The following is a 25262-nucleotide window of genomic DNA, read 5'->3' as shown; positions in this document are numbered from 1 at the left end:
TTTTCTAAACCTAACCAATCACCAAATGCGGCCACCCTCTAATGCTTACCGCTTAAAAGTGAGAGTCCCTGCTGCTAGTGCCGTTGAAGTGTATGGATGTCGTGTGGCTGCAAAAATGTGGCATGAAATCAGTTGTGATTGGCGCGAAAATTTGTTTATAATTGCAAATTAACTTATTGGCTTTAGCTGATGAGGTTTATGAGATGAGGTTATGAAATTAAGTGAGGCCGATTGACTGATTCAACACATTCTTTGTTCGAAAGTAAATTAAAGAAGATGTTTTAAGTACAGTTAATGGATAGCCCCTTTTTTGTTGTATTTTTGTTTTTTAATTAATTGTATACTAGTTGTGTTTTGCTTAGCAAATATTGATTGCTTGTACAGCTGGCGGGTAGTTAAAAAGTGTGAGTCAAACTTTCCATGGATCGGCAGACTTCAAACCCACGCGCTTTACTGGAAAACTCAAAACAAAATGTGTGAGTGGGGTACAAATTACAGCAGGATGTTAATTAAGCGTTAATAAAGCACCTGTTGAGTGAAGAAAGGTAGATAGATACATATGAAGCGAGACTTTTTTTCAATTGCAAACGTTTATTAACAAAAAATGATTAGAAATTTTATTTTCAAAATAATAGCCATCACTAGCGACATATTTTCCCATCTCTCAGGCAATTCGTGGATGCCGCGCCAAAAGAATTGGCCGCCTTTGGCCGCAAACCAATCATCGAGCCATTTTTTTGGCTTCTTCGTGAGAATTGAAGCGCTGCTCGGAAAGTGCGTGGCCCGTCGATGCAAACAAATGATAATCGGAAGGCGCTAAGTCTGCTGAGTAAGACGCATGCACCAGCGGTTCCCATTCATACGTCTCCACCAATTCCCGGGTAGCTCTTGTTCGATGTGGCGGTGCATTGTCATCAAGAAAAATTACTTTGTGACGCCGATCGCCAAATCATCCCACGCTGATCCCAGAAAACACACAGCATTGTCTTGCGGCCGAAGCGATTTGCTTTGGCCGTTGTTTTTGGCTTGTGGCCGGGCGGACCATACAATCATTTACGCTTGGGATTGGAGAAGTACACCCATTGTTCATCACCCGTAACGATTCGATACAAAAAAGACTTCCTTTTGAACCAGGAGTGCAGCATTTCACAAGTGGTTTTTCGGTTCTCTTGCTGCCTTTCAGTCAGTTCATGCGGCACCCATCTTCCGACCTTTAAATCATGCCCATGTCTTTCAAACGTTTGGAGATGGTTTTTTGGGTCACTCCCAACTGCTCTGCCATCATTTCTTGCATTTGACCATCATCTGCATCCAACAATGCTTGCAATTCGGCGTCCTCAAACTTTTTCGGTGGCCGGCCACGGTCCTCGTTCTCCACGCTAAAATCAGCAGTTCGGAATTTTTCAAACCGCCTGAAGCAGTGTTCTCTACTTCGATCATGTCCACCCTAAGCTTCTATAAGCATTTGATGAGCTTCAGAAGCATTTTTCTTCAATTGATAACAGAAAATCAACGATGTCCGCAAATCGCCGTTTGAAGGCACGAAATTTAACATTTTTAAGAGCGACAAAAATGCATTGTTGTATTAAACGTAACAAACAATGAACTGAATACTATTAACAGATGACAGACGAAAAAACAAGACATTTGGGAAGGTTTAAAAATACTCCTAGCGACATCTATGGACTAAAAGCTGAAAGCCTCATTTCATAGGTATGGCCGATACATAAGTAAATATGGTGGAGTTCTAGTTTTTACATCTTAATTGTGTTTATAATTTCTGTGTCATCCCCATTTGATATTTTAAGCTAACATCATTCTCAATATGAAATATTATCTGAGTCTCCCTCTTTTGTGATATCTTAACGCCCACTTTTGTGCTTCAGAAGGTCGTAACATTCAACGATAATAAATTTTTGCTTTCTTCCAGAATTTTTTTTTTATTTTACCAATTCCTATGGTCACACGTTTTTTTCGTACGCCTTGCGCACTATTTGCACCTTTTCGGTAATTTATTGCTGACGGCAGCAAGGAGATTACCAACTCGAGGAAGATATTCAAAATTATATTTTAAGGGGTTATACGCAGTTATGAAGCAAATAAAAGACGGGTTGTCAAGGATTTATCCTGATGAAACTTCAGAATATTTTAATTTGAAAATTTTTGGCGGTTATAAAAGCATCCTTCAAGAACGTAACAAAATTTTTTATTTATGAAAATGTTGATTATAGAGCGCGCTGCAGGCGATTTCTGGAACCTCCTTTAAAAAAAGACGATTTATGGTGTACATCGTAACTCAGGATTGGATTATCTGAAATCAAAAAACCAAACAAATTTTGTTAACATATTAGATTATCTAGTAATTAATCGTTCGGCTAATCAAAATAGTGAATTTTCACAAAATGGCAGCTTTTAAAAGAAATGATTTCGATTTTTACGTTAAAATTTGGCCGTAAATTGATTATAAAATTGAAAATAAGTATCAGATTTACAAAAGGAACGATTAATTACTAGAAAATGTATCTTTAAAGATTGAGTTAAAACGGTTGACCGATCAAACAAGCCGTTTTCGAGATATCGTGTACACCGACTTGAAAAATGCCGTTTTGAAAAAAAACACGTTTAAAGTTTCAATACCTACCTTAAAACGTGCCGAGGCATCTCTACATATTTAGGTATAACTCTGAAAGTGTTGCTTAGATCTACTTAAAATTTCGTGCGTATACTTTTGAATATATGTACATTACAAAAATGCAATAAAAAATCGATTTTTTTGAAAGTCATAACTGCGTATAACCCCTTAATTCAACTAGGGTGTCATGGCTTCATTTGTATTTTTTCTCAAGCATTGACCGGCTAACTGATTCCCTGCAAATGTGGGATATTTAAAATTACGCTTGAGGCTTCACTGAATGTAATGTATTGAAGCCTGGGTTGAAGTTAGTTGAACTATCCTAGGCGGCCACCATGTAACCCGTCGAGGTTGTGTAGGTCTAGCCTGTATATAGGGTTATATAGGCATTCTTGTATCGCTGAGTTGTGCTTTTCTTTTAGTTCAGATTTTTATCTAAAATAATAAAATCATACTAATTCTAAAACGGGCTTCTGTGGGCTTGAAACACTAAATGATAGAAAAGGTTTTCCCTAATAGGGATTCCCCCTCAGCTAAAAATGTAAACCGATTTGTGCATGGAAAAACTTCTTATAAAAAACCATCTAGCGTTCGAAGTCGGAATAAGACTGTTGGTACCTCCATTCGCCGAAAGAGATTAAGAAAAAACATCAAATATGTGAAGCTCCGTCGAACGAAGTATGCACTTGTACAATCTTTGGCTTCAGCAAGCTGAAGTGTCATGTCAAACAGCTTTTGTCGCTATTGATATTTTGTGCACCAAGTTCGGTAGTTCTTAAGGCGAATATTGAGTAAGCTATTCGTGCGTCTGTCCCGCCTTCGCTTGAATCAGGTTTGAGGTCTTTGGCACTGATGTGTTAAGAAGCAACCACCTTGGCTCCTTGGTACCACAAGATCTACTAAGATTCCTTCGGAGATCGGGTAGATTTAAAGAATATTAAAAGAGAATCCAAGTGTAGTACAATGTACTTAATTCATGTCAGAGTGCTGCACTTGCTAGTTGTCCGGACCAAAAAAAAAAGCTATTCGTGAAATAGAGCCAGTAACCGTCCCCAAGGATTTGAAAAGCTGAGCTAGCAGAATACGCTACAGTGAATGAATGAAACTGTGTCCATGAAACCATATCGAAAAAAAATTATTATTGTTATTTATATACGGTGGAGTGACTGATGGCACCTTTATTCCCTTGAAAAGAGAACAAATTTCTCAATCTGTTTCGATAACTTTGTATGCATCTCAATCCGATTATCGATGTCCTACTCGGGATGCCGTTGCTGACTTGAAACTTAGATTCACTGTACTGTAAATAAGTAGTTGGGGGATGAACACCACTAGGGTTCGTCTCGACACTGCTTCATGGCTACGAAAGTATTTTCAAGATTATATTGTATTATTAAAATGTACAATTGGTAGTTCAGTGCCTGCTGCAGTCAAATAATAACACATAGCAAAGTAGTTTAAAAAAACCTGAAGCAGTGTTTTTTTTTTATTTAGCAATGCGTTTTTAAATGTAAAAATTTTTCCAGTAATTTAAAAAGAATGATAAATGTGTAAATGAATCAGTTTCAACAAACCTTGAATTAAATACTTATTCAAAGAAATGCTGTTTGCAGCAAATCGTTTAACAACAAATTTGCTCACAACCATCTTTTTATAGCGACCCACAAAAACTAACATCATTGTCACTATGAAGTATTTTCTGAGCCTCTCTTTTTATATTATATTTCAACAATTTAGTCTCATATTATCAACCGAACAGCGAACTGGGATTCTGTTCTCTCTCTCAGCGTAGTCTCCGAACAATCAGTCAACTTATTACAGACCGATTTTAAATATTGGATATACCCAGCGATCAAAAAAAAAATCCTAAAATTTAGTTATAACTGAGGGCTGACAATACGGGCAGTAAATGTCTGAAATGAAGAATTTCTTTAACTTCAGTCGAACTTTGAAGCCGATGTCACTTTTGTATCTAACAGTCTAATTGCTTTAATCAGGATTAAGGATTAAATCAGAATATTTCAGGAATTAGGTGCAACTAATGCGTATCGACAACTTGACTTAATTCCCAAAATTTAAGCAGATCCGATCTCAATATTGCCGAAAAATCACAGTTAATATCTAGTGTAACTGAAAAATAGTGAAGATTTTAAAGAAAAGAACAAGAAAGGCTCGAGGCAATGCTAGTTTACACTAACCCATTCGAAATGGCATTAATTGTTTAGATTTTTTAGAGCAGTTTGAGGAATTGTAATTTAAGATTTCTTTTAAATAAATAAATATTTTTTAGTATCAGGGCAGCTAATATCCGTATTTTACTAACAAAACTATCCAATTAGTAAATCAGCCGTTCACTTATCCACGTAACAACCGTCTGTCACACTTCCTTTTTAATCAGAATTAACTGCGCCAGTAATATTGATTAATGGCGCCGTCTGACTAGGCAATTAATCGTATTTTTAGGAAGTAACTTTTTGTGTGACGTCTTGCGAAAATCGATCGGCCGAGCTTTTTTTTTTTTTTTGGAAAACAGACTTTCCAGTTTTTCTAAGTACTGCCTCCCGCTCTGTTATGGCTGTGTGCGGCTTTTTCATATTCCACTAGACGAAGTCCTGCTTCATACGCTCTAAATGTTTGCGGTTAGCTGGTAATGCTAAACGAGCTAAATTCGAAGGATTACTGGGAGGATACTTTCATTGGTGGAAGCAACATTGTAACAGTGGTGTGGAATTAGAAGGATTTTTCTTCGTTTCCGAAAAGATAGAAACATCTTTTTTCTGGTAGTGGTCATCACTCGACATACAATGGAAAACCTCCGCCTGTATTTCTAAATGAAAAAAATCTTCATAAAAGACCACCTCCCATTCGGAGTCGGCTGAAAACTGTTTTTTTTTCTGAGATGACGCACATCAAGAGGAAACACTCATGAGTATGGCTACATTAGCGAAGCAGTATGAAGGACTTGTAGCTAAATATATTACTAAAGTACTAAATACCTCCCCAGAATCTACTCCTCTTACTACTGCCTAATTATGGCCTGTGTTGCATGTGCACAGATGACTTGACGCAATATCTGAAGAAAAAGTTTGTCAAATCACGTGGAGCCAGCCGAAATGAATAGTGAGCCCATATAAAAAATCAACAAAACAATCCTCAGGAAAGGCTTAAGTTTTTTACCAACACAATTAGCACTACGTACTTTAACCGCAGTTTAAGAAATTCTCTGCGAAATGGGCTGAGGTTATCGAACAGAACGGCACACATTAAATAAATATGGATCGGATAATGCATCAGTTTCTATGCAAAATATGGTCGGATGAAAGCATGCCTGCCGATTGGAATTAAAGTGTGCTCTGCCCAATCCATAAGAAGGGTAATCCTGCAATCTGTGCTAACTATCGCGGGACTCGTCTTCTAAATATCGCCTATAAGGTTTAGCGAGCGTATTGTGTGAAAGGCTGAAGCCCACCGTCAACCAACTGATTGGCCCTTATCAGTGTGGCTTTAGACCTGGAAAGTCGACTATCGACCAGATATTCACAATACGCCAAATCTTGGAAAAGGCCCACGAAAGGACAATAGACACACACCAGCTTTTCGTTGACTTTAAAGCTGCATTCGACAGTACGAATGTCATGTCGTCCGGATACAAACGCTCCGGCTATGAAAGTTTTCAATGCGGGAAGGCGTCCTCTGCGTTAGAAAGATCAGATGGAGAAGGACTTGGCTTTACTTGGTGTGTCCAATAGCCGCGTGCTAGCACGAGAAAGAAACGACTGGCGCGCTTTGTTAAGCTCGGCCAAAACCTCGTAAGCGGTTAACGCGCCAATTCAGAAGAAGATCGGGTAAACGGGTGTGCGTAGGTTGGAATTTCGGTGAAACAACAAAATGAAGAAAAGTTTTTTCTAATAGTGGTTACCCCTCGGCAGGCAATTGCAAACCTCTGAGTGTATTTATGCCAAGACAAGGCTCCTCGTAAAAATCATTTTTTGTTCGGTCCCTCTATTTCAATAACTTCAAGACGACACCACAAATAGGCGGAGGAGCTGAGTCAAACACCTATCTGAAGTGTGCGCGCCAAATATTATTATTATGTTTTTAGATTGGATAATCCGGAATATATTAAATTTTTCATCGACGAAAGCGTAAAACGTTGATATTTTTCGTCACTATAATCAAGAAAACTCCCACCTCTTGTAGCTTGGAGCTCTATGTGTACCATACAATGATTATACTGACCGGAGCTGAGGCGACACATTTCCGAATGCGATTTAAAGAAGTTCTACAATGAAGCGACATCAAGTAATTCAACACCGCCACACCAAATTATTGCAAAATGTGCTGTGTTGTGTCCCGCACACTACTGGTGGGAGGGGGGTTACTTATGTACTTACCAGACTCGCTTTTAGATCTTGCAAATTTTGGGTTGCTAACAAAGTACAAATATTCCTAGCCATAAACTAACATAGTGAATTAGACTGCGCAGATGCACGTTCACCGATAAGAGCGCACTTTATTTGTGCACAAAAGTTGATGGCTGGGGAAGGGATGGATGTTGCTGTATTGCTGTGCTGCCGTGGAAATGTCGTTGGTCTAAGTTGCAGAAACTGAATAAAAAGGAGAGGTACAGCCGCACAGTGGAAAGGCAAAGAAGGCATAAAAGTATCCGAAAAAGCAGTAGGAATTGTCTGGTGTTTGCCAGAAATGCCGCGAATTAGCAATGACAAGATTATACGCTGTCGTGCACTGCTAATGACTCGCCAAACAGCGGCGCTGCGATGGTGCGAAGAGTGGTGGAGAGGCATGACGCGCTTGATTAAAGCACTTTTTTTTTTTTTTTTTTTTTTTTTGTTTTTGCTTTCTTGGGGAAGTGTTAAAATTAACACATTCTTGGCTGATTGGCTGCTGAAGTTGTGAAAGCACCAGTCGGGAGTAAATTAAATAAATAAACAAGAAGGTTTTATCAATTTTGTTTTTGGTTTTGTAAAGAAATTGCTAAAATACTTCGCCAAATTTGGTCATATGTGATTTCTTATTCTTTTGCTTACTTCTACTTATATATTTATTACTATTTTTTTTTTTTGTGCGGTATTTTTCTTTCGAATACCTCAAACTACAGTTAATCGCATTTTAAAAGTCCATTTCTTGCATTCAACACCCGGAAATGGAATAAATTTCACAGCAACTGTAAACAAATAATTTATTTTGTGTTTCGTTCTCGAGTTCCTCCATTTATACCTATATATTTTTTTTACTTTTCATTTTTATTTTTGTTTTAGTTTTTTTGTTTTGCTTTGGCGGTCTGCATACATTAGCAGCGCGCTCGCAATAGTGCACAGCATTGTAAAGCAGCAAAACAAGGCTGCGAATGTGCGCCGCACCGTGCCTTGGCGTCAATTATGTTGGGTCAGCCTTCTGTGGCCACGGCGGTGAGCAAACTCTAAATCTAACTGCCAGTCGCAATTCGTAAGCTGGCGCACGGCAAATGAGCGATGCCGGCGCATTGATAAGCGCATTTGTAGCCGCCTTAGGTTTGCGTTACTGAATGAAATAAAATCACTTATTCGGCGGAGAGAGCGAGGGCATGGGGCCGCCCGCGCTACAACACAACGCCAACTTACATAATAAGCTAAGTTCACCACCGTAAGCAAGTACTTATATGTGTGTGTGTGTAAGTGTCTATGTATATGTGCATGTATATATGTGCGCATTTGTATCCTTCGTTCCACTTGCAGTTCCGTGCAATAGCTGTTTTGCTTGCCACGCATATTCCAACTGAAGATGTGAGTGTTCGGGATTGTATTGAGCTCAAGATTTTCAGGATCGGGATAGGGATCTGAATCTTATTTTGTAGCTCTCTAAATCAAGAGATGTCTGATTTTATTCATTAAGTGCGCAACTAAGTTCCCGCTGCCGCCAGCATTGCGTGCTGGTCGATTCTAACCTAATCTAAACGTCATAAATCAAGCTTAGACATAAGGTAAACAAACTGCTTCGACACATTAGTGATTTTGTTTTGGTATCATAAACTTTTGGTTTTGTGAAAATGTCTGATTTTGTGCCGAATAATCGTCATTTGCGGGAAGTGTTGATTTTCCTCTTTCATTCGAAACAAACGGCGGCTCGATCGTTGAGAGATCGAGAGCTACATCGCATCGAGACATCGAGAGCTACAAAAATTTTATGGAGATGCTGCTTTAAGTGAAACAACGTGCCGAGATTGGTTCCGTCGCTTCAAAGACGGTGATTTTAATGTTGACGACCGTCCGCGTGAAGGAAGGACAAAAACCTGAAGGCCCGCTGAATTGGAGGCATTGTTCAATGAGGATCCGTGTCAAATGCAAGAAGAGCTTGCTTCAGTATTAGGAGTTACGCGCCAATCCATTTCCAAGCGATTGCATGCTTTGGGAATGATTCAGAAACAGGGGACTTGGGTTTCTTATGAGTTAAAACCAAGGGAAGTTTAGCGGCGTTCTTTCGCCTGTGAACAACTACTCCAGCGGCGAAAAGGGAAGGGGTTTCTTCATCGCATCATGACGGGTGGATTCAATACAGCAATCCAAAGAAAAGAAAGCCATGGGGACTGCCCGGTCATGCTTCTACGTCACGCTGTGCAGATTATGCTATGTATTTAGGGGGATCAAGTTGGTGTTATTTATTATGAACTGTTAAAACTGAAAAACATGAAAAATCTCCTCATAGAAATATCTGCCGTTCGGAGTCGGCTTGAAACTGTAGGTCCCTCCATTTGTGGAACAACATCAAGACGCACACCACAAATAGGAGGAGGAGCTCGGCCAAACACCTAACTGAAGTGTACGCGCCAATTATTTATTTTTTTTTTTTTTAAAACCAAGCAAAACCATCACTGGGGATCGGTATCGACTTCAATTGATGCGATTGAGCCGAGCACTGCACGAGAAGCGGCGGCAATACGCGGGAGGCATGAAAAAGTGATTCTACAGCATGATAACGCTCGGCCTCACGTTGCCAAACCCGTTAAAACCTACCTGGAAACCCTGAAATGGGTAATCCTACCCCACCCGCCATATTCTCCAGATATTTTTGATATCAAGACCTGAAGATAGTTCTTGAAAGCAGGTGTAGGAAAGAAGTCAGAATCAAGATGCTGAAATCTTCGTCGCGCGAGAGCAGAGATGATTCCACCTCATCCTCAATTCATACAGCTGACGCAAAAAGGGCTCGACGCAATTTCAAGTCTCACAGCAAGCATTCCTCGCGAATTGTGAGCCGTCAGGTCACCCACGAAGTTTGAGAGCTTCGATGTTGTCATCCTCCAAATACCCCTCAAACGCCTCCGATCCACATACGGCCAGAAGGATTGTGCGACCATACAGTTACCCAGCGCTCGCTGAGTTGACGCGAAGCCCATCGTTTCAGAAGTAGAGCGCAGGTTATTAAGGGGATCCCAATGCTCTTCTTTCGAGGGGAAGCTACCTTACAGGTCCCTTCTCTGACCAGCTCGTTCGCTTTGCATTTTGTAAGTGTAAAGCTTTTCTTTTATCAAAAAAGGAGATTTTTGTGCTGAAAATTCGACTAAATAATTGCATCTGATGAAAGAACGTATACTCCAATCCCGGGATTTGAATAGACTCGTCTCGAGATATTCGGAACTCAAAACCGTGCCTGCGTTCTGCGATTGACATCCCTAACTTGAACGCGTTTGTGCACCGTTCTTATTTTCTTTTTTATTATTTTTGCCATGTTGCTGCGTGAAAATGAAAATTGAAAATAGTCGACTGTGGCAAGGCTTGCCGAACCGTGAGCAATTGAAAAGTGAGCGCGCGCACGCATGCACAATCTTCTTCTTCCTAAAGTAGCCGTAAGTCGCTGGCAGCCAGCAGCCAGCCACTCGGCCTGTAGCGCTCAAAGGTGAGCGTGAGCTAAGGAGACGTGCCCGGGTCATAAATACGAGTAAATGCGCTCACTTGCAGCCGTTGCCAGGAAGCGTGCGAACATCACACACATACACACATTCACAAAGACGCATCGCATTCAACCATTTAGAATGTATGTATGTATGTATGAAATTAAGTATGTGTTGCGTGTGTTCATGGGAGTGTAGAAAAGCAAAAGTTGCACGCGCAGAAGCGGAAATGATGCTGCCATTGTCGTTCGTTGCGGTCACAGCTGTCGCTTTTATTCAACTCTTGCGATGGTGGATTGGGGGGTCGGTGCAACAGAGCAGGAGGGTACGTGCAGTAGATTAGCTCTGGTGCACTGATAAGCGTAGTCTGATTCCCTCTCGTTGGTACTTTTGTGAATTTTGTGATTTCGCAACAGTTGCTGGCTGTTCTGCGCATTTATCAATTTAAATAAAGTTTAAAAAAGAAATGTAAAGCTTACGAATCGTTTTTTCTGTTTATAGACTCTGGAAATATCTTTCTAATCGTATTCAACCTAGGAAATAATATACGGCTTGAAAGGAAAAGAAAAGTGTTGTATAGAGGACCAAGCATGAGCAAGATAACTGTATAGGATTACCTTTGGTACTCCTTTTGAAAGACTCGTGAGCATGAAAGCTTCTATAATAAACTCTCGAATCAAGGGGAACTTAACTTCACAAGCAAAGATAGCCGCTGCGAAATAAGTAGTCGATTGGCGGCTCTCTTTTAAAGAGGTGCCCATGAGCATCTACGAGTATTCTGAAGCTGAGCGACAATTCGGCCCAAGGGCTCACTGATATATATATATACTAGCAACCCGCCCTGCTTCGCACGGGTATAAAATATATACCCTATGTCACTCACTGAAAAAATGATTAAAATCGATCCAGTAGTTTTGGCTTATTCATTACTGCCCGTGGCCCGCCCGCGTTAAATTTGGAGTAAAACAATTCCCCTTTCTTTATAGCATGAAGATTCCCTGCTATCTTTGGGATATCTAAATTCATACCCTACATTTTTGCATTTTTACATTTATTTATTTTATTTTTACAACAATTACTATATTACAGAATGTCTTTATATACAACGTTCATAGCCTTCTTGTCATTAGACAATACAAACATGTTTTCTCTAGAGGTTACTCTTGAAAGAGCGACATACAGTTGGCCATGTGAAAAACAGTCAACACTCAAATCTAAGCCTGCAACGTTGAAGGTTTGACCCTGAGATTTATTAATGGTCATTGCAAAAGATGTCTTTACCGGAAATTGTAAGCGTTTAAATTGGAGTGGTAGATCCGATGGTATCAGAGGGATTCGGGGAATCAATACATCTTCTCCGGTACCACATCCTGTGAGTATTGTGCACTCTATTATGAAAGTTTTCAGTGATTTTACCAGCAAACGCGTGCCATTGCAAAGTTTAGGTGGACTTAGGTTTCATAATAAAATAACAGGACAACCTATTTTCAGCTCCATTTTGTGAGGAGGGAGTCCAGACGGGTTCAAAGAATTTAGAAATTCTGTTGGAAATTGAACAGCTTCTTCCAAATCGAGAACAGTATCGACCGAGTAGTATATTTTCGTCGGCGCATCAATCTTTGAAATAATCAAGTTATTTACTTTATCTACTTGTTCGTTAGTTGGTGACAAAATAGCTCTTTCTTTAAACCAAGATATTGCCTTATAACTTATGTTATCAATGTCAGGATAGACATTGTTGACTAACTCTTGGATGTTGTCTATCAAAACACAAAGGTTTTCTAGGTTAATCCTTCCCTCACTTTGTGTTAATTCTCCATTGCCAACTTTTAGCAGGATCTCTGGAAATAGCCTGTTCTCACGTGAAGATGACGAAACCCTCATATTAGTTTTAAGATCTAATTTATTGACATGCGACTAAAGGTGGGATCTTTTTAGCGAAGCATTTATTTCGTCAGCACGTGTTCCTCGAGTCACAACTGGTAGGATTTGACGGAAATCTCCTGAGAACAGAATTGTACATCCACCCATAGGTGAATTTTTGTTGCTCAAATCGGGCATTGTCCTATCCAATGCTTCCACAGACGTCTTGTTTGACATGATAGCTTCGTCCCAGACTATTAATGAGCAGTCACGCATCAATTTTCCTGTATTGCTCTGTCTAGAAACACTACAGACGCTGTTATCATCATCGGTTGCGATTTTCAGCGGGAGCTTGAATGTAGAGTGTGCGGTTCGGCCTCCTTCCAAAGGAGTAGCGGCAATGCCGGATGACGCAACAGCTAACGCAATTTTTCCGGTAGATCTCAATTACTAACTACTGATGTAATATCTTGAAAAATATTGTTTTTAATTATATGCTGTAAAGAGCCATATACATAGATCTATATGAAAACAACAATGTATTTAAGGTATTTAACCGTAGATCGTTCTTTGTATCAAAAATGATACATTTCATATTTTAGAAGCCAATAAATTCGTCCACGTTGGCAACACTTACCTCAACTTTTATGACTTTGTTTGTTTCGTTGATATAAGCATTTTAAACTGAGTTTCAAATTTTAAAATCAAGTAGGCCGCGAGAAAAACGAAAACTTCATAATTCTACTCATTGTATCATATTTGATATATTACATATGAAATTTTTAATGATTTTTCGTGCGAATAGTTTTAGTTTCATCCTTGTTTTGACATTATTCGGACGTTTTTTTGTGAATAAGTGATTGTTAGTGAAGTTTGGTTCAAAAATGTCGCGTCCGCAATATTTAACTTTACAGGAGCTGGTGAATGAAGTTCTGGATAACAGTTCAAACGATGAATCTGAAAATGGAAATTTTTCCAATTCAGAAACTGAGGACTATGTGTTTTAAAATGACTCAAATGAAAGTTTTTTATCAGATATTTCTGAGAATATTGGTCTCAACTTTGATATTGATCCGTTATATACTGCAAAAGATGGTACCATATGGAATCCAGAGCCATACACCATCGGTCGTTCAAGGGCGGAAAACGTCATTAGTTTGAGACCAGGTTACTAACTGTGCTTTTTTATATTACGATTTTTCAATTTACATACTGACTTACTTCTTTTAGGAGTAACAAGAAACGCATCTAGCCGAGTTGGAAACATCCGAGATTCCATGCTATTAAATATTTTTCCCTACAACGATTACGAAAATAATAATTGAAAATTCGAATAAGTATGGGAAAGAATTGCATGGAGATAAACATTTAGAAATTGATGAAGATCTACTTCTGGCTTTTCTGGCTGTTTTGATATTGGCTGGTGTATATAAGTACGTTAATACATATATTCAAAAACTAAAATATCATAAATAAAAAATTGTTTTTTTGGAATACTTATATAGATCTAAAAATGAAACTTTGCATGATTTATTCGATACTACATATGGGCGACCTATATTTCGCACAATTATTACCGAAAAAACATTTTTATATGTATTGAAAGTTATACCCTTTGATGACGTACTTAGTCGACAAGAGAGAAGAAGTGAAGATAAATTTGCACCAATTCGCGATTTTTGGGAGTGGTGGGTAAAACTACTCCCTACGTTCTATAATCCTCATGTTTGCATCACAGTAAACGAACAATTATTGGGTTTTCACGGCCGCTGTAAGTTTCGCCAGTACATTCCGTCAAAACCCGAGAGGTACGGTTTAAAGTTTTGGTTGGCCGTTGATTCCGAAACATGTTATGTTTGGAAAATACAGCCTTATTTGGAAAAAGGAATTACTGGAGCTCCAGAGCGCAACCAAGGCGAGCGGGTCGTACTTAATTTAGTGGAAGGATTGAAAGGTCACAACGTTACCATGGACAACTTTTTCTCGTCGCATACTTTGCGTCAATAAAGCTTAATTTTATAACTATCTCAAAATCTAGTTAAAAACACATTAATTGTTTCATTTTTAATAATAATTCAGTATGTATCAAAAAAGATACACGGTATAGAATTGTGAAGTTTTTTGTAGGGCTGATCTACGGTTAATTGGATAAGGATTAATGTTGTACCTATTTGTTGAAATCGCTTCGAAAATAAGCTATTAGTTGTCGTAAAAAGTAAATGACAAAAAATGTTATTATATGGAATCGATAGCAAGCTAAACGCGCTCCGAATCAATAAAAACGATTCAAAAACTGTATTTTAATTACAGTATGCAAACAAAATTCGTATTAGTACACCCCCTAATAAATAAAAAAACCACGTAATATATATTTTCAAATTAATTTTAAAACAAATGCTTGAAACCGTTTTATTTTATAGATAATTAACTAAAATAAGGCCAAATAAAAAAACCGCTCACAAAGTGTATTGAAATGCAAAAAAAAAATAAGAAAGAAAAAAATGAACACTTTTAACAGAAGCAAAATTCGTATTAGTACACATGTATTTTTAATGATTTAAAGAGTAAATAAAAAATAGTTCAGAAAATTAATATTTTGTAGGATACCCTCGTTGCCTTAGAACAGCAGACAATCTCTTCGGCATAGATTCCACCAATTTTTTTGTGAGATTTGGAGAAATCTTCTTCCACTCTGATTTGAGGACTTTTTTTAAATGTTCTCGGTTCCTTATTTGATGATGTTCCAGCTGCTTTTTGAAAATCGACCATACATTTTCTATGGGATTAATATCCGGGCTTTGTGGTGGTGTTTTGAGATAATTTGGACAGTTATAAAGCATCCATAACCTTGTATCCAACGCCGTGTGCTTAGGGTCATTATCTTGTTGGAATATACATTTTTTTTTGCAACCCAATTTTTTGGCACCTTTGCGTAGATTCTTTTTTAAAATATCAATATATTGCCTCGCAGTCATAATTCCATCAATAAAATGCAACTTTCCTACTCCGTTTGCCCCGAAACATCCCCATACCATCAGAGAACCACCACCGTGCATGAAAGAAGGCTGCAGATTTCGTTTTTGAAAGCCAGTATTACACTCTCTCCAAATTTTTATGCGTCCATCGGACATTTTTATATTAAATTTACACTCGTCTGAAAAAATTACCCTTTTCCAAAACCGCATATTTTTGTTTAAATATTGCCTGGCGAATATAACACGCTTTCTTCTATTGACTGAGCTTACATACGGTTTTCTAACCGCAGTTCTGCTTCTAAATCCCAATTTTTTTACACAATTGCGCACTGTTTGAGGTGTAACTTTGATAGAAAAGTATTTTTCTAGTTCTGCAGCTAGTGAAACTCCACTGACGGTGGGGTCTTTTCTCATAAGGCGTTTCAAATAAGTCTTGTGCCTCTGCCCAAGCTTTGCCCTGTTCACATTTCGAAGCTTTTTGTCAATCCTTCCACTGTCTCTAAAAATGTTGACTAAGTTTTGTATTGTAGACACACTTTTCTGCAATGTTCTCGCAATTTCGCGTAAAATTTTTCTGTTTTTGTTCATATTTATTATTAATCTCCTAGTTTCGTTTGACTTTGGCGACATTGCAAGCTAACTCCGCGAACTTGAACAAATGGCTACTAAAACGCAACTGCCCAAGGTTAAACATTGAATCGTTTCGAAAATAAAGGTAAATACCAACAAATTGTTTACAAATTCAACGCATACTAAGTGTACTAATACGAATTTTGCCTGCAGTAGAAATAGCTACACTGCTACTAAAGCTATTTTTTCAATTCTATGCAAATGTTTCGGAGTTTTTGTTATTATTCTAATTTTTTATGAATTATAATTACAATACCGCACTACGATTGAAATCAATTGCTTTAAAGTAAATTTGAAAATATACGTGGTATTTTTATTTGTAAGAGGGTGTACTAATACGAACTTTGCATACTGTATGTGCGATTTACTAATATAGAACGTGAAAATAGCGTTTTATTTCGCTGTAAAATTGTATGTGCATATAATTACATGGAATTCAGTACATACATAGATACATATGTAAATACGTCCGAAATGAAATAATGCGAGCGATTCGTAAATACATACATACATACGTCACCATACGATGTAATTCAACATTAATGAGGTGTGGTGAGATTATCGCTTAACGCCTATTGCTTCATTCGGTTGACAGCGAACAAACACACTAACAGCTTTTTTTGGAAAAAGAGCTGCTTTTGTTTAAACAATTTTGGTTAAATAACAAATATATCAATTTTTTTTTTGATGCAGAACGAAAGTAAATATTTCAAAGTTAAACTCTAAGAAAGTTTCATTTTAATTGGTTGATTCGTTTATGATTTATGGCCGTGAAAACAAAAAAATTATGTTTTTTTGCCACATTTTGACCGATTGCCACGCCCCCTTTATATATTTCTTCACATTATATAGATATAAACCTTCCTCTTCAATCAATCTATCTTTAAAAAAAAACCGCATCAAAATCCGTTGCGTAGTTTTAAAGATTTAAGCGTATACGGGGACATAGGGACAGAAAAAGCGACTTTGTTTTATAATATGTAGTGATATATATATAATGGGCGCGTACACCCTTTTTGTGTGTTTGGTCGAGCTCCTCCTCCTATTTGTGACGTGCGCGTTGATGTTATTCTAGAATGGAGGGACCTACAGTTTCCGAAGCGGCAGTATTTTTATGAGGAGCCTTTTAATGGCAGAAATACACTCGGGGGCTTGCCATTGCCTGCCGAGGGGCGAGAAAAACGTTTTTCTTAATTTTGGTGATTCACCGAGATTCGGACCTACGTTTTCCCTGTGATTCTTTTTCGATTGCGCCCGAATATTTCGATACCTAAATGATATGGATTCCAGATCACAGGAGCCTAGCAAGAAACTGCTTGAATGATGACCAGGCTAGGCAGAAAACCTCTGAGATGATTACCTCGTACAATGAGAGAATTAAGATTTCCTTGTTTACCTATGGTGTGCTACTAGAGAGACAAGTTACGTGATAACTCTGCGTACACTGAACAGGAACTCTAATTTGCAAGGAAGTCTGATAGGACTATGAATAAGTTCGTGCGGTTTTTTTCCGAAATTTGAAACTTTATTGACGTAAAATGGTTACAAATTTAATATTCAAAATATTGTCCATCGCTTACTACTACTTTTTCCCATCTTTCTGGCAATTCACGGATTCCCTTTGTGAAAAATTCGGTCGGTTTTGCCGCAATCCACGAATCGATCCATTTTTTGACTTCATCGTAATTACGGAAGTGCTGGTCAGCCAGGCCATGTTGCATCGATCGGAAGAGATAGTAATCGGATGGCGCAAGGTCTGGACTATACAGCGGGTGGGGTAGGACATCCCATTTGAGCGTTTCTAAGTATGTTTTGACCACTTGTGCAACATGTGGCCGAGCATTGTCATGTTGCAAAATAACTTTGTCGTGTCTATCGGCGTATTGCGGCCGTTTTTCTCGCAGTGCTCGGCTCAAACGCATCAATTGTCGTTGGTAGACATCCCCCGTAATCGTTTCATTCGGTTTCAGTAGCTCATAATACACAACACCCAGCTGGTCCCACCAGATACACAGCATAACCTTCAGGCCATGAATATTCTGCGCCGACGTCGATGTTGAAGCATGGCCAGGGTATCCATACGTTGCCCGACGTTTTGGATTGTCGTAATGGACCCACTTTTCATCGCCAGTCACAATTCGATGCAAAAAACCCTTTCTTTTGTGCCGTTGAAGCAGTTGTTCGCATGCCATAAAACGGCGTTCAACGTCTCTTGGCTTCAATTCATACGGCACCCAATGGCCTACCTTTCGGATCATTCCCATGGCTTTTAAACGTTTGGAAATGGTTGATTGATCAACTCCCAAAGTTTTTGCAACCTCTTCTTGCGTTTGAGCCGGATCTTGATCGAGCAATTCCTCCAATTCGGTATCCATGAACTTTGGCGGCGCACCCTCGCGTTCTTCGTCTTCCAAGCCAAAATCACCACTTTTAAAGCGTGCAAACCACTTCTGGCACGTTCGCTCAGATAGAGCATGCTCACCATAAACTTCCACCAAGATACGATGACTTTCGGCTGCTTTTTTCTTCATATTAAAATAATGAAGAAGAATTCCCCGCAAAAACACATTATTTGGCACGAAATTCGACATTTTCAAGTGTGGTAAAAATATTGTTGTTTACGCTTCAAATAAAAAACTTATACTGACGTTTGTGCCTTACGACAGTAGCTCTCCAATGAATGTTTGGAAATGTGGATCGATGGAATAATAATCAAGTTACGCCATCTGTTGTAAAACCGAAACGAACTTATTCATAGTCCTATTATTTGTGGACATGACAAATTAGCTCTATGAAAAAAAGAAAACATGAAAGCAAATTAAATCTAAATCAGAATGGGTTTATTTCACATTTAGTCGCTTGAAAATAAAAACTAAAGAAAAATAAAAATTTTTTGAATTTTTTCTTTTCCACTGTGAGCTCCAACAACTCGAACAGAAATTCACGGATTTTAGTCATTGTCAAAATGCTCTTGTGACGAGGTGCATTGTTCTGATGAAAAATATTTTTTTTCGTTTGCAAAGTGAGCTTTTTCACGAAGTTTCTCTTTCAGTTGCTACAAAGGGTTCCGATAAGAACAAATTCGGAATTTATTGATTTATCAGTTTCCAAGTAATAAATAAACAAAGCTTCTTTCGGATCCCAAAATACTGATGCTAACACTTTCTTGGTCGATTTCTGGACACGAACTCGTTTCGGTGCTGAACAACCAGGTTCACACTACTTTTTAGCCTCTTGTTTTAATTGAGGATCATGGTGATAGACCCAAGTCTTATCCCTAGTAGTGATGACGCACGCAATTCACTAGTCGCATTCAAATGTTTTTTGTCCCATTCTGCACACAGCTTTCAGAAACCCAATACTTCAGTCAAAATCTTGCTTACACTGCCCAATGAGATGCCTAGGGCTTCTAGCAAATCTCCTTCAGTCACTCGAGGATTTCTCAATACGATTTCCTGTACTTTTTCTACGGTTTTTGGTGTGGTCGCTGTTTTTGGACGTTCTTGACGTGGATCGTCTTCAAGGCTTGTACGACCACTGTTATATTCAGCAGCCCTTCCTTTTATTGAACTAATTGATTGCGAAAAATTCTTAGACCCATTCATTCATAAATTTCCTTTGCTTCTTTTTAGAAAATATTGGGTATGGGAATAAGTTTCTGTCCTTCCTAGCCAAAGTTACGAATTGTTTAAACAATTGAATAAATCAAAATGTTCCCGCCGCTCCTTAATCATTCATTCATAATTCACATGATATTGTGTGAAGTATATGCCATTTGAAGCTAAAACTTTACTTCATCTTCAGGCAGCATATGGATTCCTCTGACGAAAAATTCAAGTTCATTTGACTGGATACATTTATTGAGCCAGTTTGCTATGCTCTCGTAAGAAGTGAACCGCTTTCCTATAAGGGCTGACTGCATTGATCGGAACAGATGGTAATCCAAAGGTGCAAATTCCAGTGAATACGGCGGGTGGGACAAGATTTACCAATTCAATCCTTCTAAATAATTCTGGACCGATTTAGCAACGTGTGGCCTAGCGTTGCCAGGCAGCAAAATCAGTTTGTAATGTCTACCGTCCCATTCCGGCCGCCCATTCTTTGAGAGCTGGATTCAAATGCATTAGCTGCAGTCTGTAACGAGCGCCAGTGATGGTTTCAGATGGTTTATGGAGTTCATAATAGATGACATCCATACACCCTTCTGATTCCACCAGTTGCCCAACATAACCTTTGAAGCATGAATATTTTTTTTTGCTTTCGATGGACCAGGTTCACCTGGCAGGCTCCAACTTTTTAGACGCTTTGGGTAATCATAATATTGTAGATCCATTTTTCATCGCCAGAGACGATGGGACGCAGAAATCCCTTTCTTTTCTGCCGTTCAAGAAATAGCTCACACGTCACCAAACGTCTCTCAATATCCCTCTCCTTCAATTGATGTGGCACCCAGTTATCTGCTTTCTAGGCCATTCCAATTGCGTGCAAATGGTTACCGAGGTTGATCTGTCAACATCCAACTCTTTAGACATATCATCAAGGGTTCGACATGTGTCTTCATCCAATAATTGTTGTAGTTGAGTACCTTCGAATTTTTTCGGTGCCCCTTCGTGATCTTTATCACTCATGTCGTAATTGCCCCTTTAGAAGCGTCGAAACCACTTTTTACAAGTTGTGTTTGATGGAGCGTTATTACCGCAAATATTTTCAAAATAAGCGACACGGTTCAGCTGCACTTTTCATTAAAAGGTAATAATGAATCATGTCTTCCCGCAAATGCTGTTTTTTCGGGACGATCGTAGACGTTTTTGACGTCAGATAAAAAAGGATCTTTACGCTTCAAACGAATGTCAACTACTGCGATCGAGACCTCACGTATACACCTTCAAATCTCCAGTATATTATTAGAGTGAACACAAAAATAGTATCAGCAGCGACACCTCTTTCACGAGGGTGGAAACTTATTCCAATAGCCAATACAATAAAGGAAAACATTCGAAACACTACATTTTTCTTCACTACTATCTTCGGGGAAGATTTTATCAAAGATGTGCTTTGTGCCACAAAAAGTGGGTACAAGAAGGCATTAAATTTGTTCAAGTCCCGACACTTCTTGCGGAACTAAATTGAATCTAGGCGACTTGCGAGTATGCCTTTTCGGCAACAGATTTCGAGTTCGGGCCAGATCGGAAGAGTGCGAAATTTATATTTAATGCCGAAAACTTAATTCCATCTTAACCTCTGCAAAATCTGCTTCCAAGTCATCGTTGTTATTATAATTATTTTTATGATGGGATGTAGCATTGCGACCTGAAAGTTCTATTGTGCCATCTGAGTAATGTTGAGTCACAGTAATTCACTGAGCTCAACTCCCTCAACAAATTTTAAGATTTGTCCTACTTTATTCAGGTTCCCACCTGGTGGAACAAAGATTTAAGTGAACTTAGGAAAATGATAACAGACATCTTCAACATCTGCTACAAACACAAGTACTTTAAACCCTACAAAGATTGCCTTAGGGAATACAAGAAAGCAATCAGAGAAGCTCAGACAGATGCTTGAAAAGATTTCTGTAGTTCCATTGAGTCAACCAAAGATACGGCTAGATTAGGAAAGCTTTTATCCAAGGAACACTCCCGTCCTTCTTTCTTGAGGAAAGACAACGGGGAATGGACAAAATCTTCGGCCGATATATTAGATTATCTCATGAACACACACATTCCACGAAACACACAAGCGAAAAAAACCCAATCAAACTTTGTATCCGCAGATAGAATTCAATGGGCGCTGAAGAACTTCGAAGCGTACAAAGCAGCCGGCCCGGATGGTATATTCTCGGCCATACTGTGGAATACTCTAGATCTTAGACTAGGCTATAGATCTTTTTCAAAAAAAGTCTTATGCTAGGGCATATTCCAAAAAACTGGAGAAAGGTTAAAAACAAGATACTTATTGATTACCTCGGTGTTTGTGGGTGTTGCAAGGTGTTTTTCTTGTTGGCGTGTATGTAGTTAATTGCTTCCACCTTCTTCCGGCTAAAGCATAGTAATGTGACGCAATAGATGTTTTTATTGTAGTGAATGGGGTAGCGACTGCAACTACCTCTCTTAAGCCTAGTGTTGAACCTCTTCTTGCTAGCTCGTCTGCTTTCTCATTACCTTCTATATTCCTTTGTCCGGGAATTCATATCAGAGTAATTTGAAGCCAATGACCAAGCAGTTCTAGTTCCTCACTGCTTTGTGTAATTTTTTAGAATCTAGTATAGTTTTCCGCTTAAAACTTGAGATATTATCGGGAAAAAGTGTTTGAAAAGCAAATAGTTAATTCTCATGTTTTAAAAATCGATTTTAGTATCTATCTTTTGCTAATGAACTAATCGAATAATGGTGAAAATCGATAATGAGCTGCCACGCTTAGTGTTTGAGAAATAGTCAGCCTATGGCTTTTTCCTTAATTAGAGCCAATAACTTCAGCATGATTCGCAGCAATTTTGTGTAATTTTTTTTTAATTCAACTTTGACATTATTTTTTTCATTCATATTTTTTCGAGCATAATTTTTATTATGGGCTAGTAGCCCACATTATTCGCTCGGAATTTTGCTCATTTCCGTTGATTTTCCTTTCTTGTAATACTTAACTGGACATAACTAAGCATGCCAAAAAAAGGGGAAATACGGAAACGGAACCCGAACATGATGAAAAAAGTGATTGCAGCTGTTAGGAGTGAGGAAATGGGCGCATTTTTTGCATCAAAGAGATTTGATGTGCCGCGCTCCATACTACAAAGAATGGCAACTAGATATACTTGAGCAGGACTACGAGAATCACAAATTTCCCCCATCGTCAATATGGAATGTGGATGAAAAAGGGCTTTAAGTTGTACAGAGCAAGCTACCTAAGGTTTGTCCTACAAGGGGAAACGCCAGGTTGGTTCAATAACATCTACTGAGCGTGGATTTTTGGTAATAGTTATTAGCTGCATGAATGCGAGTGCCTGCTTTGTACCTCCATTTTTTCATATTTCCACGGAAAAATCAAAATCCACAACTTATGAAGAATGTTCCTCCTGGATCATATTCCGCATGTTATATATCCGGCTGGGTACAAACTGAAATATTTACAAAATGGTTTGAATTTTACATGTTTTTAAATTTACGAAGCCAACAAAGGAAGAGTCGCCTCTTCTTATATTAGATGGTCACTAGAGCCACTCAAGGAATATTGAGCTCCTGGAGCTTGCTTGCCAAAACGGAGTGACTATAATTTCTCTTCCCCCGCACTCAACAAATAAGCTCCAGCCTTAAGGCAAAACATTTATGGGACCATTAAAAGCATACTACCGTGAAGAAATACGTAGGTTTGTTCGAGAAAACGAGGTTAGATTAGGTTGAAGCGGTTGTCCTGTGGGACACACTCAGGCTCATAGCCCATTGTGGTGACGCGTGGGGAGCTTGTGCCTATCTCTCCTAAAACCAGTCTGTGCTTTTCAAACATTTTAAAATATCTGTGATTTCTGTAGAACTGAGATTTTTCAACTCATTAAAAAATTGTCTACCCAGAATAGTAAACCTGCGTCTGGATAGAGCAGGACAGTGGCACAGTAGGTGCGAGATTGTCTCTTCTTCGTCCTCATCTAAACAGCTTCTACAGAAGTTATGTGCTTGCACACCCATCCTTTGGGCGTATCTACCTATTAGACAATGTCCCGTTATGACTGAGATCAATGTGCTAAGACTGTGTTTATTTTGGCTTAGCAGAGATTCTGTGCGTTCAGCATTTAGAGTCGGCCACAGTTGACGGGCGATTTTGCAGATGGCTTCATTACGCCATCTTTCGTTTGCTTTCTTTACAATTTCTTCGAGGATGAGTTGCTTACATGTTTGTAAGGGTATCCCTATATCATTATCTATGTACTCATCATACAATTTAGTGCCGAGTCTCGGCTCTACTGTTACCCTCAATGTCGCGATGGTCAGGAAACCATGTTACCTTTAGATGAAATGACTCAGCCATCTCGTTAAGAAATGTGCGGCATTTCATGGCTACTTTGGAGGTTGTCGAGAAATCGAGAGAAAGGTTACACATTTTGACATTGCTGAGTTATTTACCAAACCGTATCTCAAGGTTCAAGTTGAAGAAATAGCCGTAAATGGTTTTAAGTGCATCGGCATATATTCTTTCGATAAAAATATATTTTCTGATTCTGATTTCATTGCTAGGGAATTACATGAACAAATACCACATACAGAAAATACTTCAGCATCTACCAGCAATGAATAAAATTTATCTTCAACAGCTGCTAGCACAAATCGTGTCACACCATGGCAAATATCTCCTGTTCCGAAGATAAGAAAACTTTCTACACACCGTGGAAGAAAACAAAGGAGAGCTATTGTTCTAATACAGTCACCGTACAAAAACGAATTAAAAGAGAGTGCGACTATTTCCAAAAAATATGAGCATACAGTTAAAAAATCACTTAAGGCGAAAGATTTCGTGCGCAAATCGAATCATCAAAACTAATCCTCTTCCGATTCGAAGGAATCTCTTAACTTAAAAGAGAGTGCAAGTACTTTCAAGAAATCTAAGCTTAAAATTAAAAAAACACCCAAAAATTCTGTGCGCAAGACGACTCATCAAATCCCATCTTCTTCTGATTCGGAAGAATCCCTTAATTTTGTAGACTCCGACTGGGATGAAAATGACAGTGAATGTCAACTATGGACACTGTGCCTACAATGCGATATGGTTTGGGCTCACAAAAAGTGCTTACCCAAAAAATATGCCATCTTTATTTGCAGTTCTTGCTCTGAATAGTTTTAAGAAAATATCAATACTTTATTTATTTATAACTGAGTTTTTGACGTGATAACGTCTTATGATTCGATTTAACAGGCTGCACGCACGAAAAAATGTGTCGTTACCTTGCTCATTGCCGTTACCTTGAATGAACTGCAAGCGAAAGCGCGGAACGAACGACAAAGCAAACAAAGCAAACGAAAGGCAACGTTCGACATCTTGCTCTCTCCTATTTAAGTGAGCGTATATATGTATGTATATGCGCATATGTACATATATAAATTCACGTATTTGTATTTGCATATGCATTCTTATTGATTATTATTAATTGGATTTACTTGAAGAATTTAAAATAAAACCAAGTTTGTTAATAATGCCTGTTGTTTTAATGTTATTATTATTAATTTTTGTATTATATATGAAGGAAAAAATGTATGGTAATATTTACCATATACCTTATAAGATATGTTGTATA

This window comes from Anastrepha ludens, chromosome 2 (genome assembly GCF_028408465.1).
Source record: "Anastrepha ludens isolate Willacy chromosome 2, idAnaLude1.1, whole genome shotgun sequence".
Lineage (NCBI taxonomy): Eukaryota > Metazoa > Arthropoda > Insecta > Diptera > Tephritidae > Anastrepha > Anastrepha ludens.
The sequence above is the reverse complement of the archived record's forward strand: the minus strand, read 5'-3'. Positions refer to the sequence as shown.